Here is a 15,444-nt window from a genome sequence, read left to right as displayed (position 1 = left end):
AGGGCTGGGGATAGCAGGGATGGGGAGGGATGGGATGGGAAGGGAAGAGATGGGGAGGGATGGGATGGGGAGGGCTGGGGAGGGCAGGGATGGGGAGGGCTGGGGAGGGCTGGGCTGGGGAGGGCTGGGATGGGGAGGGCTGGGGAGGGCAGGGATGGGGAGGGCTGGGGAGGGCTGGGATGGGGAGGGCTGGGGAGGGATGGGATGGGGAGGGATGGGATGGGGAGGGCTGGGGAGGGATGGGATGGGGAGGGCAGGGCTGGGGAGGGCTGGGATGGGGAGGGCTGGGGAGGGCAGGGCTGGGGAGGGCTGGGATGGGCAGGGCTGGGATGGGGAGGGCAGGGCTGGGCAGGGCTGGGGAGGGCAGGGGTGGGCTGGGATGGGGAGGACAGGGATGGGCAGGGCTGGGCAGGGCAGGGGTGGGCTGGGATGGGGAGAGCAGGGCTGGGCAGGGCTGGGGAGGGCAGGGGTGGGCTGGGATGGGGAGAGCAGGGCTGGGCAGGGCTGGGGAGGGCAGGGGTGGGCTGGGATGGGGAGGGCAGGGGTGGGGAGGGCAGGCCGGGCAGCGCGGGGCCGCCGGCGGAGGGAGCGCCGCCCGCCTGTCCCAGCGCCGTGCCTGGGCCCACAGCGCCACCTGCTGGCGCCGCGCCGCCCCGCGCCCGGCCCCGGCGGCGCCCGGCCGCTGCCCGCGAGGGGCGACCCCGCCCCCGCCACGGCAGCTCGCGCCGCGGTGCGCCGCGCGCCGCCCGCGGGGAGCCGCGGGGGCAAAAGGAGGCGGGACGGGGCCTGTGCCTGGGCGCAAGGGAGCGGGGCTACAGGCGGCGTCTTTTAAGCCCTGGGCAGGCGCGCAAAATAGAAATCTACTTTTATCTCAGATTGCATGTGAGAGTGAATTGTAGCAATGCGGCTCCGGCTTCGTTCGCCACAACTTAACGATCAAAACAATGCCCCGCGGCTTGGTTTGGTTTGGTTGGTGGGGTTTGGGGTTTTTTTCATAGCAATGCCCATGATTCCATCCTATTTATTTTAATAGCCTGATGCCAGTGAGCAAGGAAGGAGCCACCTTTATCATCCAGCCACCAGCTTCATGGCTCATCCCTGCCTGGGAGGCAGCTCCAGACTGGAAATTGAAACCTGTGCAAATAGAACCAACTGCAGCGGCTCTGGAGTTACGGGTGAGACTGCAGTTCGCCCTTAACGCTGAAATTTCCCTTCTCGCCTTTGACTTTTTGTCGAGGAGTGGTTACCGACAGCCTTCGAGGTCTGGGCCAGTTCTCGCCATCAGCTGTGGCCCCAGCTGGCCCAGAGAGTTGGGCTCTGCTGACCCAGCTGGCCCAGGCAGCCAAAGGCAGGAGCCTGCCTGCTCTCTTGTACTCCGAGAAAGAGCATCTGCAGCATCCATGGTCCATGTAGCCCTGTCACAAGTATAAATCCAGGTCCTTAATCTCCTCAAGTCTCACAACAGAGGGGAAGTCCGAAACATAAGTTATCCCCGACTGAAGGGCTGCTGCCCCTCCACAGATTGACCAACACGGAGTCATTTCTGCATAATCAAGGTGGCCTAGTTAGTTGGAACAGAATGCAATTAAGGATGTACGTGTACTCCGCGACATAAACTGCATTACCATAGTTGCTTTTCTCATAATGTAAAATACTTCTCAGAACATACATTTTAAATAAAACCTTTAGACAAAATAAGTTCTAAAAAATAATAAGAAAGGTTGTCTTACAATACAGAAAATCTATTGTGAGACTCTGTCAGAGCATGAAACTATGCGTTGAAAAAACAGATTACAACATAAATTATATCAAAACAAAGAATGAGGTCTAATATGCAATCCTAAATCCAAATCCAGGAGTACTCAGTGAAAGAAATAAATTCATAGGATGACAAATTTTAACCAATACAGGATATTTTTCAGGTTTTTTTCTTCATTTTATACAGATGCACACAAAACCACTTCACATCCCTTCCTAGACACTTCATACCTTTCTGCTTTTTCTATTTGAACTTACATTTTTCTTTCTCCAGATTTTTTTTTTTCTTCATCATTCTTAAGGTGGGAAAGAGTTTCAACAGGTATAAGCTTCAGTGGAGCTAGGCGGACTTATACTAGTTAAGGGTCTGATCTAGACAGTATCGCACTTACAATGAAAATACTGTAAAATCTACCCAATTCATGCTTTGGCAATGGGAAATTAAACCTTTGTATTTTCCATCAAAACTTCTTGGAAGTTGAAAACCCATAGTCAGCCACATTGAAACTAAAAATTACTGTACAAGAATTCCCCAGGGAGAAAAGAGGGGAACAGAACAGAAAAAAAGGAGCACCAGTATAATCCAGTCTCTGCCTTTCGACCAGCTGGTTCAGTTTTGCAAATGTAGTAGTTTTGTACTGTGCTAGCAAGCTAGATGTTACTAAAAAAACTCAAGCCCCTACATGACACAGCATTAAGCTATTCTTATTCTACGCTGCTTAGTACAGAAACAAATGTTTCTGGATTGTTATTGGATGATTTGTAACAACTTCTATAAGTAAAGTTTGCAAATAATGATAAAGCTCTTCCCATACCACATGCAGAAAATTTTTAAACGTTCACCTTTAAAACATTCAGCTTTCCATTTTGTTTTATGATAAATTTACAGATTTTCCTAAGGAGAGGAAGAAAGTTCTAATCACACATCCCTGAATGAAGCTAGAGCAAAAATGGCTTCATTTGAAATTTGGCACGTACAAAGTTATTTTTTGCGGTCTAATTCTATTTGCTCTGGATGGATAAGAATGAAAAAGACAGACAACTGTAAGTACGGGGGGGGGGCGAAGCTGTAACTCAGTGTGCCTGCTTTGGTGTCTTATAGAATGAAAATATACTTAATTCAATTGTTCTATAGAATTAAGGAATTAATTAATTAACTGAAGAATTAAAAATAAATTTGATGGGATTTAACTAAATATCCTGAGACTTCCTCATTAATGACCAGAACACTCAAATTTTTTGAATCATAAGACATGAGAATTCACTTGCCGAGTCACCCAAAAAGGACAAGGAGGGATCAGCTCAGAGGCCAAAGGCATGGTGGACATCGGGCCGAGGAAGGGTGCACCTGGAAGTGTGCCTCCCACCCTTGTTCTGTTAAATACAAGGGCATACAAAAGATACGGATCCCCCAGCTGCTGCGCAGGGCTGCAGGGCTCCCTGGACCCAGTACAGCTGGTCAAAGGATCCTGGGTTAGGCAGCCTGGTTGTGTCTGGCCCGTGGGATAAGAGAGTGGGAGAGCAGCTGTGGTGGTGCGCTGCCAGTACAAGAAACCCCGGAGCATGGTGGCAAGGCCTGCGGAGGTGGTCAGATGAACAAGTCTCACATGCAATTCATTACATTTAATCGGACTCTGTGTGTTCTGTCTATCCCAAGTGTGTGTCAGAAAAATTAAATACTTAAAATGAACACAGAAATAGGCAGTCTTTGGCATCCCAAGCAGTTTGTGCCTGACTCCATTCCTTTTTCCTGTTTTACTTGATCCTGTTTGCATATTCCTCCCTACTCGCACACCTCAGTGCTCACTACCTGCACCCCACTACTGCCTTCTGTCATGGCCCCAAAGTTTCTCACTCCCTGTGACTCTCCAGCTTCCACAGTCCCCTCCTGCGCTTTCCCATTGAGCTTCAGAAGCTCACCCCATCTCTGGCCAAAGACCGACCTCCTTTAGAAATAGATATCCATTAACTTCCCACTTCCTAGTTTGCAGCAGCAGACTCAAAGCTGATGCTTACTGCCATCAAATGAGTCAATAAAAGGAGTTTTGGTACCCACTGACCCTAGCTACATGCTCCCCCAGAGTTGGTGGCACAGCCAATGCTCATGGTCAAACAAGGACAAAGTAGAGCCCAGGAGAAATGTTATGGGCTGTCAGCAAAATAGTGAGCAGATGACCAACTTAAAAACTTCTGATAACAACTGTGAAACTAATAATGACAACCTAAGTGCTTATGGTATTGGAGAAAGGCTCCAGTCCCTGATGATAGCCCTGCATATTCTTTTAGCTTGTCAGGGGTGTTGCTCAGACATATTCTCATTGGATTGCAATTTTCTGAGCAGTACACAACTAAGACCTCCCAGAAAAGCTTTTACTGTCACAGGCATGAAAAAAATGCATGACTATCAAGTGAGTCACTTCAAATTATGCACAAATGCCTCTCAACTAAGCTAAAACCACTTCTTGCACTAGAACTTTTCAAGTTTCCTAACTTCATTTCAGTGGTTTAATTTTACTTTTACAGGTTCTCTCTTTTTTTGGTCAGACAGGAAAGTAAACAGTTCTGGTGTTAAATAATTTTAGCACTTCAAATTATCTCATTTAGACTTTGAAGTTCATCTTTCATTAATTGAATGGAATGGGAAAGGAGGAAGTTTCCATCTCAGCTGCAGCTATCACTTTACAAATCCATCTTTTATTAGACCACATTTAGAATGGAAACAGACTAAAGCCCAGTTCTGTAATTTTGAGCTTTAGTCTAAGAGATAGCACGTTTATGGTTACCAAAACAACAACAACAACAAAAAAAAAGTGAAAACATGGAATTTTTACTCTATTAAAAAATGCAACTTCTTTTTTTATTTTTGGTACACTAAAAGCAGCAGTGTCTTAGATGTTTTTAATATAATTTTGATGTGAGATTTCTTTAGATGGAGAATCTGGATATGTGGACTAGCATTAACATTGCCAAAATTATGCCATAAAACACAGAGGATGAAACTGCATCCAGTTAACACCATTATGAAATGTTATATGGCCATCATCCTAGGCTAAATTTTGGTTTTGCTTTTTATGGAAAAAAATTCCCAGATTTACTGTGCATGCATGGCACAGGTAGCAAAATTATTTCAATACCTTTTGGCTTGTAATTTTAAGCAGTGCAGTGTTAACACCGCTCAGTTTATTAGTCTAACATTTTCATTTAACATGCATGCTGGCTTATACTTAAAGCACTTCTGGTCATTGCATTTGTAAAAGTACAAAGCCCTTCTAATGACTTGAGCTAAGATAAAAATCAGAATAAAAGAGATGTTCCAAACTATTAAATGCAAACATACTAAAATTATCTGCTATGGTAGTTAAGAGTGCCGGTGGAAAGTCTACTGTATTCCACAAACCTCAGTGTGGAAGCACCAGACAACAGCGCTTGTCAAATCACTACCCCAGACCTTTTTTCTCTCCACCTTCCCTTTTATTACACAAAGGGAGTTCTCTTCTTAAAAGAATTGGTTATGAGGCTGTGTGCTTAAAAATGAATGTCCGATTTTGTTGCAAGCAGACAGTGATGTAAAGTTTGTTCCCAATTTACAAAAAGACTGAGCTCACAGAGGGGTCTGTGTACAAGGATGGGCCGGCTCTAAGGGCACTTCTATTACAGAATGCATTAAGAAAACCCTTTTGTCTAACCACAAAAGGACTTGCATATTAGTCTCAGGAGGAACACATTCCTGCCCATGGACTTCATTTTCAAAAGGATAAAAGTGCACTTTCTTCATAGGCAAAGGTAAGTTAAAGAAATCCAGGTACTCAAGAGGATGAGGCTGCAACAAACTGCCACAGTCAATCTAATTGGAGTTAGACCCAGAGGCAACAATAAAACTATTAGCAGTACAGATGTTAGGGATCCCCAAGGAACCAAGGTGCCACAATGGAAAATATTCTTTGTGTGATATTGTCAAGATTCTGTGGCAGACAATGACCTCACAGAAACATACAACTGACCAAACGCATCAGGAGGATGCCAATACTTAATATGCAGTTCAGGATACATTCATTCACAAACACTTCAGAAATAGAACTTAGCAGCTTTCTGCTAAAGAAGTACCACATTTTCTCAATAACCCTAGCCTATGTGAATGTGCAACTTAAATGTTCCCTCCAAACAGGGAAAAAATAAAGATCAAATACTTTTCTTAGTGGACATCCATGTAAAGAGTCATCTTTGTCTTCTACTATATACTGTCTAGTTAAGCATTTTTAAGACCAACTGTTAAATTATACAAAACTTTCATGAGGGCCACCTCTAGATTTTCTGCCCAACTACCACACACACAGAATTAGAAATTACTATTAAATATACTTTCTGTAATGGGCATCTATCTAATTGCTCATATTTTATGTGGTTAGAGAACGGAAAGTGGTAGCACAGGATGTTCACTGGCTCATGACGTTTCCTGGTTTTAGAGTCCCCAGGATGCATTCTGATGCTGGAAAACAAGGATTAATATATAAAAATATAGATATTTTTATCCAGAAGAGCCAGTTAGACATATCTCAACTTTTCAGGGAGATTTCACTGGAGAGCTGAGAGTACTTCTAGTCTTGAAACAGTGAGGACAACAAAGTACAGTTCTTACAAGCCTAGGAAAACACTACAAATTAACTCAGTTCTAGCTTTGTCCCTAAAAGTTGATGACAGGCTACTCTTAATCTTAATTTTTGCAGACCTTTTGGACCACTACTATGTCAACAGATTTTGCTAACATTTCTAAGCTATTTTTCCATACTGTATTCTGACTAGAGCAGGAATGGCAGACAAGATTTTTAACCAGTTCTCAGTTTCCTAAAGCCTTCTAGGTAAAAGAGCCAGAAACATAAATGTAGGATAGGCTTAAAAAGCATGATACAGGGAAACATGCAAAGTGTTACTTTTCAATCCATTAAAAATTTGAAGACAGTGAATCTGATTCTGCAATAAAAAGTTCACTTCCCCCATGGGACTGTCGACTTTATTTCTGCTTCTAGACAAAGAGCAGGTTACGCTAATCTGAATATTAACAGTCATTCCTAAATGTATCTCTGTAGATTACTTAAACCTTTCCATGATGCCACAAATATAATTGTTTCTTTACCTTATGCCTTGTCTTACTTCTTGCTCAAGGTGAAGATCTACTTTCTATTTAAAAGAACTACCAGAAGGCTTCCACTGCTATTCAAAACTTAGAAGATCTAAAACAGGACATTCTTAGTATCAGCAGATTGACTGTGGGGCAAAGATAGATACAGGAAAAGTAAGCCAAATGCTTCCTAAACCCTGTTCCTAAGAGGTATATTCTTAGATAGCAGACAAGCTTCCAACACCACCAGTAACATTTTCCCCAGCCTTTTGAAGGATCAGTGAACACCTAGAACCACACAAGCAAAATCCATGGGCTGGGGCAAAGAGATCCATGTAGCCCTGAGGCCAAGACAGCTACGCATATGAATGTTATATAGCAGCACAGGAAAGGCCAGCACCATTGTGACTTTGCAAGCCTTCAAGAGTAGAGAGGACTAGTGGAGAGAAGGGAGGGGAAAGGGAAGACTGTCTGATTCATCCATCATTTAAAGAATCATCTGGTATAACTTAACAGCAATATGGATTGGTTGTAAACCTCCAGAGATGCCGTCTGCTCTGATGGCAATAATGCCAGGCACACAAAATGGCTGCTGATCTCTTCTCATGCTGACGTGGCCACGCTTTCTACCTGAAATGTAATGTTAACAGGCACAAAGCCAGGTAAGGTTTTAGGCCTCCTGCATTCATTCAGGTGAGGACAGGGTTCATGCTGAGAAAATACAGGAGGCCAGTGCTGTATCTCAAAAGTGGTGTGAGATTCAAAGCACTCAAGGGAATCAAGTAAATAAGTAAATTAGCATATCCTTCTTTGTATGGAAAAATTTTACATACGCCTTCACATTTTAGATGACAGAAAATAATTTTGCTTATCTGCCTCCTAAGTTATCACGCATACTAACTTGAATCTTAGTTATTTTCGAGGCAGTATTTCAAATTGTTCAAGTTCCACGTGAGACCATAGTGCCGGATGGCAGCAGCAAAGACAGAGCTGCAGCCTGGCCTCGGAGAGAATGCGCTTGCTGGAATGCAGCCTGCGCAAGCCCTCTCGTGGAGACAATTCATACCGCTTCAAAACCATTCTTGTGCAAGCTAGCTAAAGCATCCTCTCAAACTGATGAAAGTAATATTGACAAAAACCCCACCACTTTTACATGAATAAGTTTTATCTCCACTGGGTTATGCAGACACAGATATGTTGGTTAAAGTAAGTATTTTCCACTGTTCTAATCAGCACTGGCTTTTGTCAGAAAACCTCTGCAGTGTAAATCTGCATTCACGTGTTTCTAGCACTCATTCAGCATCCCTAGTCTGTGAAATTTTGAGGTTGTCTGGGAAAAGATTCCTGAGTAAACAGTATTCAGACTATGGAATGAATAGGATAAGCGGCAGAAAGGAGAAACAAAGGAGTCAAAGGATACCAAGAGCGCTGAAAATGAGACAGAAACGGGAAGGAAGAACAGACAATAAGGAAATGGGGCATAAACAGGGAGGAAAATAGAGGAGAAGGAAATATAAGCAAAGGACAAGATAGTTCTTTTTATTTAGTTAAAAAAACCTAAATGTTCTTGTTCAATGTTCTTTGGGTCATTGGGAATAAAACAGGCAGGCAAAAGCTCTTAGAGTTAAAAGCGGAACAGTCAGCAACTGTGATATTGTGAGTGAGCTGAGTAATGTACCAACTTCTGAATGATCATCCAAATCTGGTCTTCAAAGTTCATCACATTACTAGGATTGAACTTGTTTCTGAAAATATATCTCTTCACAAAGAGCAATGCCTGTTATTGGTCATGTCTCACAGAAACTCTCACTACTCCTAAAATAACATTTTTCTGAGTCATTTCTTCTCTACATAAAATCCAAGAGGCCTAAGCAGCAGCTAGGGAATAAAGATAGGTGCCCAAAACATGGGCACTTATCATAGTACATGATAAGTTTTAAGTTTCTCTTACATATCACAGCATCAAATATTCTAAACTGGGGCTTTTTTAAATTATACCCTTGTGTGACCCTGTCTAAGTCAGACTTGCCATACCTAGAGATCAACTAAAAGATGTGAATGTTTTTAGGTCACATACTCTTGTTTCACTCAGCTGGTAAACCAGGGAGCAAGTTATGAGCACAATGTCTCCAGAAATTTGTAGCCAGTGATGTATCGAGGGAAGGACGAGAACAGCAAATAAATCTGCCGAGCCAAGGAAGACAATGCTAGTAACTCCCAGAAAGGAGGACTTCAACTCTGCAGCAGCAGCTGGAAGGAGTGTCTGGATTTTGGAGGGACCCTGGGCACAGCACAGGAGAGGGGCCTGTCTTTGGTAAAAACACCAGGCACCAAAATGGGTTGCTATGTCCTGTTTAAAGGATAGTGGCACAATGCTGCAGTAAATTCACATCTATTTCACAGTCCCAAATTTCTTTCTTTGTCCACTCTGAGCAACTCTAAACTGGAATAGAAAATGTAGAAGTTAGTTCAGGACCTGTTGTATGTAAGTGCAAATTTATTATTTATTCTACAGATAAACCTAAAATCAAGTCTCCTGATCAGAACTGTCCCCTTTCAGTATGAAATGTTTGTTATGCAGCAACATTGATGCAAACTCTGTGGGTAATGTGAGTCTATAATCAGTATCTTAATTTTCAATGAAGCTGGTTCTCTGATGCGCTTTTTCTAAAAATGTTGCCAATATTGATGTTGAAGCAACTTCCAGTGATGTAAGGGTACTTGGAAGTACTGCATTGCCTCTTCATATTATTTTAAATATTGTGTTTTCAGCAAACCTTATTTTCATTATTTTGATTATGAGTTGAACTGCATCCTGAAGATGAACTAATCTTCATTTGCAATTTTTCCATATAATGGCCTCTGTAATATATTAGTATACATCTTTATTCTGCTCTAAAAAGCAGTCAGTTATGGATGACCATCATTCCTGGCTTTGCATACCCTGAGTATTTGGGCTTCAGACAGTGGACTGGGGGTGGAACGCCCTTGTGCAGCTGTTATTTCTGCCGATGGTCAGCTGCTACCTTGCACATGCACTGGGCAGCGCTGGCGGCCACTCGATTGGAGCCATGCTGGCACCTCCCCTAACTGGTCCCAACATTTCTTTATTCTTTGATCTCATAGTTGCTAGAAATGAACCTCATTCCCCAGCATTTAATTCCTTGAAAGGTGCACATGACATATATACATCATGGTTGCTCCTGCAGCCTGAAATCAGAGTGGCCCTATGGCATGACTTCAGTTAAACAGAGATTTGTGCACTTCCAAAAATTTTACCTTTTCCCAAACAAAGAACAAATCATATTAAAAGAATGAAATTAGACAAATTGTGTACCTTTACCCAATAGCACAAAATTAATTCCACAGGATTTTCAGTGCCTTTTAAATAAAAACTAAAGTAATTATTTTTTTCCATAACATTTTCAGTAAGTTAACCAGGAAGTGATAGGTAAAGGAAGAAAGCCACTATATTCTTGGCCTGATGGTCACAAAGCAGGATTAAACACTGCTTATTTAAATAACATAACTATAGTTCTCTAAATAGTAATAAAAAATTTGCAGTTATATTTGCAGGGAGACAACATCTCTAAATTTTTTTTCAGAGGATAGGGGTTGGTTTTTTTTAATATATTCTACAAAATCCGTAGAAGTGTGCATGCACGTTATATTTTTTAAAAGTTTAATAACTGGCATACACATGCTGTTACTTTTTAAAATCAGGACAGTATGTCAACATTACATTTGTTGGAATAAAATACATAGCAACAAAATAGTTGGAGACTACACTAAAGCAAAAAAGATCTTCATAAGGAGGAAAGATTCTAGCTGATGACTTATTTGATCTCTGAATTTATAACAACTAAGTTTGTAAAGTTGTGAGTCTCGTTCATTTGAGAAGCAAATTAGACAAAATTTCTGTAAAATAGGTGCAGCAACAAGTTCTGGCCTCTAGAGGGCGATATATCACCATGTCTAAAAGTTTTCCAAAATGAAGGAAAAAATACTTTTTACTAAGAGAACAGATGCTGTTTACTTGTGGGTAACTGCTAAGTATATTGACCTCTGCTATGTCATTGGCATGACTTAAGATATAATGACCACAATTCCCCCTCAAAATCAGAACGTTTAATTCAGCATTTCCTATTATTCAAGGCTAATTGGTTAGAAGAGGTTAAGTCTGTCACCTCACAAGAGATATAATTCTTTGACCCATGAACTTGTTTTGCAGTTAAGATTTCTGAGTTTAAAAACAGGGAAAATGGTGATTGCCACTATTCACTAATGGCAGCAGCGAGGAGAATTAAGATTCACCACCTCTTTTCTTTACTCCATTATTCTTCCTCTAGTTTCCTAATTTAGCCTCCTGTTATGCACTCAATTCTTGTTCACCTGCTTTCTCCAAAGAAATCTTGTCCCCATTAGTCACCCCATTAATCGCTTTTCTTTTGCCTCCTAATTCATCTACCTTCCTTTTTAGACACTTACTTTTTTCAGTGGTCTCTAGTGAGCATTCTTTTATACCCTCTTTAGACCGTAATGCTGACTTACTTTTTTCATCCCCAAATTTAGATACTTTTACAGAATATCATAAAACCCATCTCTGGTCTTTTTTCTTTTGTCGTCTTATTATTTATTTTTAACCCCAGAAGCTTCGCTGTTTCTAACAAATATACTATTTTTTCTGGTTTTCTGTACTTCAACAGAGCTGTAGGAGATTTGCACTGCAATGCATAGATGAGGTTGACCCTAGTTTGGGCTTACCTGAGCCAATTTTATGCCAGCTGCTATAGTTCAGTTGCTGCTAATAGTGCAGCAGTATTTACATTTTAAATTACCTTGTGTGTCTTTAGTCTTGTACAGCACAATGAGGAAACATTCATCTAGTCAGATGCTGGCATCAGTAGGGAAAAAGCAATTAGTAATATTACATTACTGTGACTGAACCTCCACACTATCTACTACCAAAAATCTGTTTGCTTGTTGGTTCTCCCTCTGTCAGCCTGGAGAGTTTCCAAACATTGTCCAAGTGAAACCAGAGGCAAATCTAGCCCTCATTCTGGTAACCTTACTTGACCCGCATGAGAATCAACATTCAAAATAAGTCTTTCCTAACAATAAAAGAATATTCAGATAAGATTCCAGTTTGATTTGCTAAGGACAGCTCAGCTGTTTGTGAGTACTATCATCTGTGCTCCAAAACCTAAAGCAGGGATGAGAAAAAGGTTTTTTGCCTTTCTGGTTGTTTTCAAGAGAACTTTCAAATACCTGCATAAGCATAAAGACAATCAGAAACAAGCCTCTGAGAGACAGTTTCCTGTCCATATTTACCACAAATCATATTCACTCTGATGCCTAATGATGACAACTATGATTTAAGAGTCAGCATGACTTAATGTTTCATTCCTGATCATAACATACTGGAAAGGATGAAGGAATGAAAACCAAGTGCTGTCAAAACATATAAAGATACACAAGAAGAAAAAGATATGAACATATTTTGAGGAGTTATGCAATAATCTTACATAAGTGGACTTGATCTTTCTTCTCAGGTTAATCCTCTCTAGACCCTAGAACATTTCTCTTGCACTGACTCATCTCCAGCACGTACACATTTTAAGGCAATGATGTGTTAACAACGGTAGATAGACTGGAATTTGATTTACGTAGAAGTTAGTAGCAATGTATTATTTAAATAATTAAATATTTAGAATAGAGGATGGTGATTTTGGTATACTGTATCTTTCTGGAATATCCTGTACTTCCATGCAGAAGATACATAAAACATAAGTATGCAAGAGCCTAAGTATATTATGTAACAGAATAGCTAGACCTTAAAACATTGGGAAAGACATGCCACTATGAAAATATAAAGCAATAAGCATTCTCTCTCACCCCTCCATATTTACCATATTTAAGGGAATATTAGAAAACACTATTTAAAATTCAATAGTTTTCTGTTTAATAATGGTGGTACTTCAAGGAGCCCTAAAATCAATACAGTAACTAGTTAACAGGGTAGCTCAGAAGTTATGTCAAACTATTCACAAACAAACAACTCTCTGCCCAGTACCCATCCCCTACAAGACAGTAGTTATGGAGGATTCAGTCCTGAAGAACACAAGAAGATTCCTCTTAAACTGCCATATGCACATACAAGTAAATTCCCAATAGCAATTTGACTCTTTCTGTCTGTGTTTTGAAAGCTAGTGCTGTCACTGAAAGCTTCCAAACCTATTTCAATGGTTTCAGAATGTCTTTCTCTACCTCCATGAGAGAACTGAAAGCACTAAACAATCCCAGGCAATAAAGATTGTCTGCACTGATAGGAAGGAGTCAACCATAAGGTCATCTTAAAGTCGATACTGATTAGTTCTCCAAGTTATTGCTGTGTCCCTTTTAAATCTGGGGCCTCTATTGGCTTTCCAGGTAGGTCACCTGGCACCCACTGCTCACCTTCGAGCCTGTCCTTTGCTACAATGAGAGCAGGAAGTCCATCTCTTGCAGTCTTACTCTTAGCTCTCTATTTTCAGCTCTGCTGCACCCTCTTGCCTATTAGCAGAGATTCAGAAGGTAAGAAATACTCCTTGACCAATTTCTAGAAAGTTTCCTGTTCACAAATAAATGATGTGGATGGCTGTGTGTCCTGGTTTTGGCTGTGATAGGGTTAATTTTCTTCCTATTAGCTGTCATAGTGCTGTGTTTTGGATTTAGGATGAGAATGTTGATAACACACTGATGTCTTAGTTGTTGCTAAGTACTGCTTATGCTAGTCAAGGACTTTTCAGCTTCCCATGCTCTGCCAGGTACACAAGAAGCTGGGAGGGGGCACAGCCAGAATAGTTGATCCAAACTGCCCAAAGGGCCATTCCATACCATATGATGTCACGTTCAGTATATAAACTGGGGGGGGGGGGGGGGTGGGGGGGTGGGGGGTGGTGGCCAGGAGGCTGTGATCGCTCCTCAGGAGCTAGCTGGGTATTGGTCAGTGGGTGGTGAGCAGTTGCATTGTGCATCACTTATTTTGTATATTATTATTATTATTTTCCCTTCATTTTCTGTCCTATTAAACTGTCTTTATCTCAGCCCACAAATTTTACTTTTTTTTCACAATCCTCACCCCGTGAGCGAACGGCTGTGTGGTGTTTAGCTGCCTGCCAGGTTAAACCACAACACTCAGGTGCAGGCTTGTGGCTAGGCTGTGATACAGATGGTTAAGACATGACTCTGGGTTGTAAAGCCAACGGTCACTTAAAGCTGATCTGAGTGACTGCATTAGAATAGGAGGGCTCACAGAATCATGTATGCAAAAGCAGCTGTTCATCTAAGCTGTTAGTAGCCATCCCTGAGCTGAGATGTGGTATCCAACTATGTGCACAACAAGAGAGAATCGGGAGGCTTTTTGCAGCCAAAGGTCTCACGTTAGATGGGAGCCAAACATTGGATGTAGACATACGCCGTACAATCAGTTTGAAACACTAGTAAAGACATACCCTCAAATCAATGCTACTAAAATTATTTGTGAGCAGAATTTTTCTGTTTTTCTCTCCCCCTCTTTCTTTCCCCCCCCCCCCCCAAATTATTTGGAATGACTTGCCAAATACTGAATGTAAAAAATCCTTGATCTAAAACTGCTCACTGCCAAATCATTCTGAGGTCTTTACATTGGAAACTCAAACAGTTCTGAACAAGCATATGCTTCACAATAGATGTGTTTCATTAAGGAAGCATAATTCCTGCAGTCAGTTTTAGATGTAAAGTTACAAATTCATAATTTGCCCAGCTTACAAAGAAGTTGCTGTTTTTGCAAAGACTGCTGGTGACAAACTCGCTCAGACTATTTGTGGTAAAGCAAATGCCAAAAAAAAGTGAATGTACTTGGAGGAGCTGTTTAAAATTCAAGCAAACTGTTAGGAACGAAGTGTTTTGGAGGAACAGAGGGTTCACTGTATTTCAATATCATCTTCTAGTAAAGAAGTATTTGTGTAAAAGTGAGAGTTCCATATGTATACTACATTACTGCTTAATAATAGTTTAACCAGCTTGAAAACTGAGGAATGGGCTTTCAAAGCAGGGGAGTATCATCAGACTCAAAATAAAAAAGCACAAACTTGACTCTCAGTACAAAATGTGAGGTGACATTTTCAATTGTGCTGCACAAAGCAGCAAGACTGCTGAGAAAACTGCAGAGTTGCCAAGGAATTTCTGGATCTGATACCTCTTTCACTTATTGTTTTTTATAAACTGGTCATCAACCAAGAGCAGTATTTCAATCTAAATTGTACGAAGCAGTATAAGTAAGATTCAGAGATGAACAAATTTTGGCAAGCACTCTATCTATTAGGAAAAATATGCAATCCATTTATTTTAAAAGGGTCAGTATTAGAAGCACTGTTACTAAGTTATTGAAGGCAAGAGGGCTGAGGGGAGCACTACAACACTTTAAAAATCCTTTATCTGATAATCCGAAATAAGCCAGTTCTGTTCCCTGTTGATTATCTTTGCTTTTTCCACCTGTTCTGTCATTACTGATTTCAGTTCTATGTTTTTCCTTTGTAACCAAGCCTCAT

General features: G+C 41.2%; 1 protein-coding gene across 1 annotated transcript in view; it reads right to left on the bottom strand.

Moving 5' to 3' along the window:
- Positions 1-15,444, bottom strand: part of AKAP6 (A-kinase anchoring protein 6) — a 235,430-nt gene that overhangs the window by 167,218 nt on the left and 52,768 nt on the right. The window lies entirely within an intron of this gene.

The sequence above is a fragment of the Pelecanus crispus genome, chromosome 6 (assembly GCF_030463565.1).
Source record: "Pelecanus crispus isolate bPelCri1 chromosome 6, bPelCri1.pri, whole genome shotgun sequence".
Taxonomy (NCBI): Eukaryota; Metazoa; Chordata; class Aves; order Pelecaniformes; family Pelecanidae; genus Pelecanus; species Pelecanus crispus.
The sequence above is the reverse complement of the archived record's forward strand: the minus strand, read 5'-3'. Positions and strand labels throughout refer to the sequence as shown.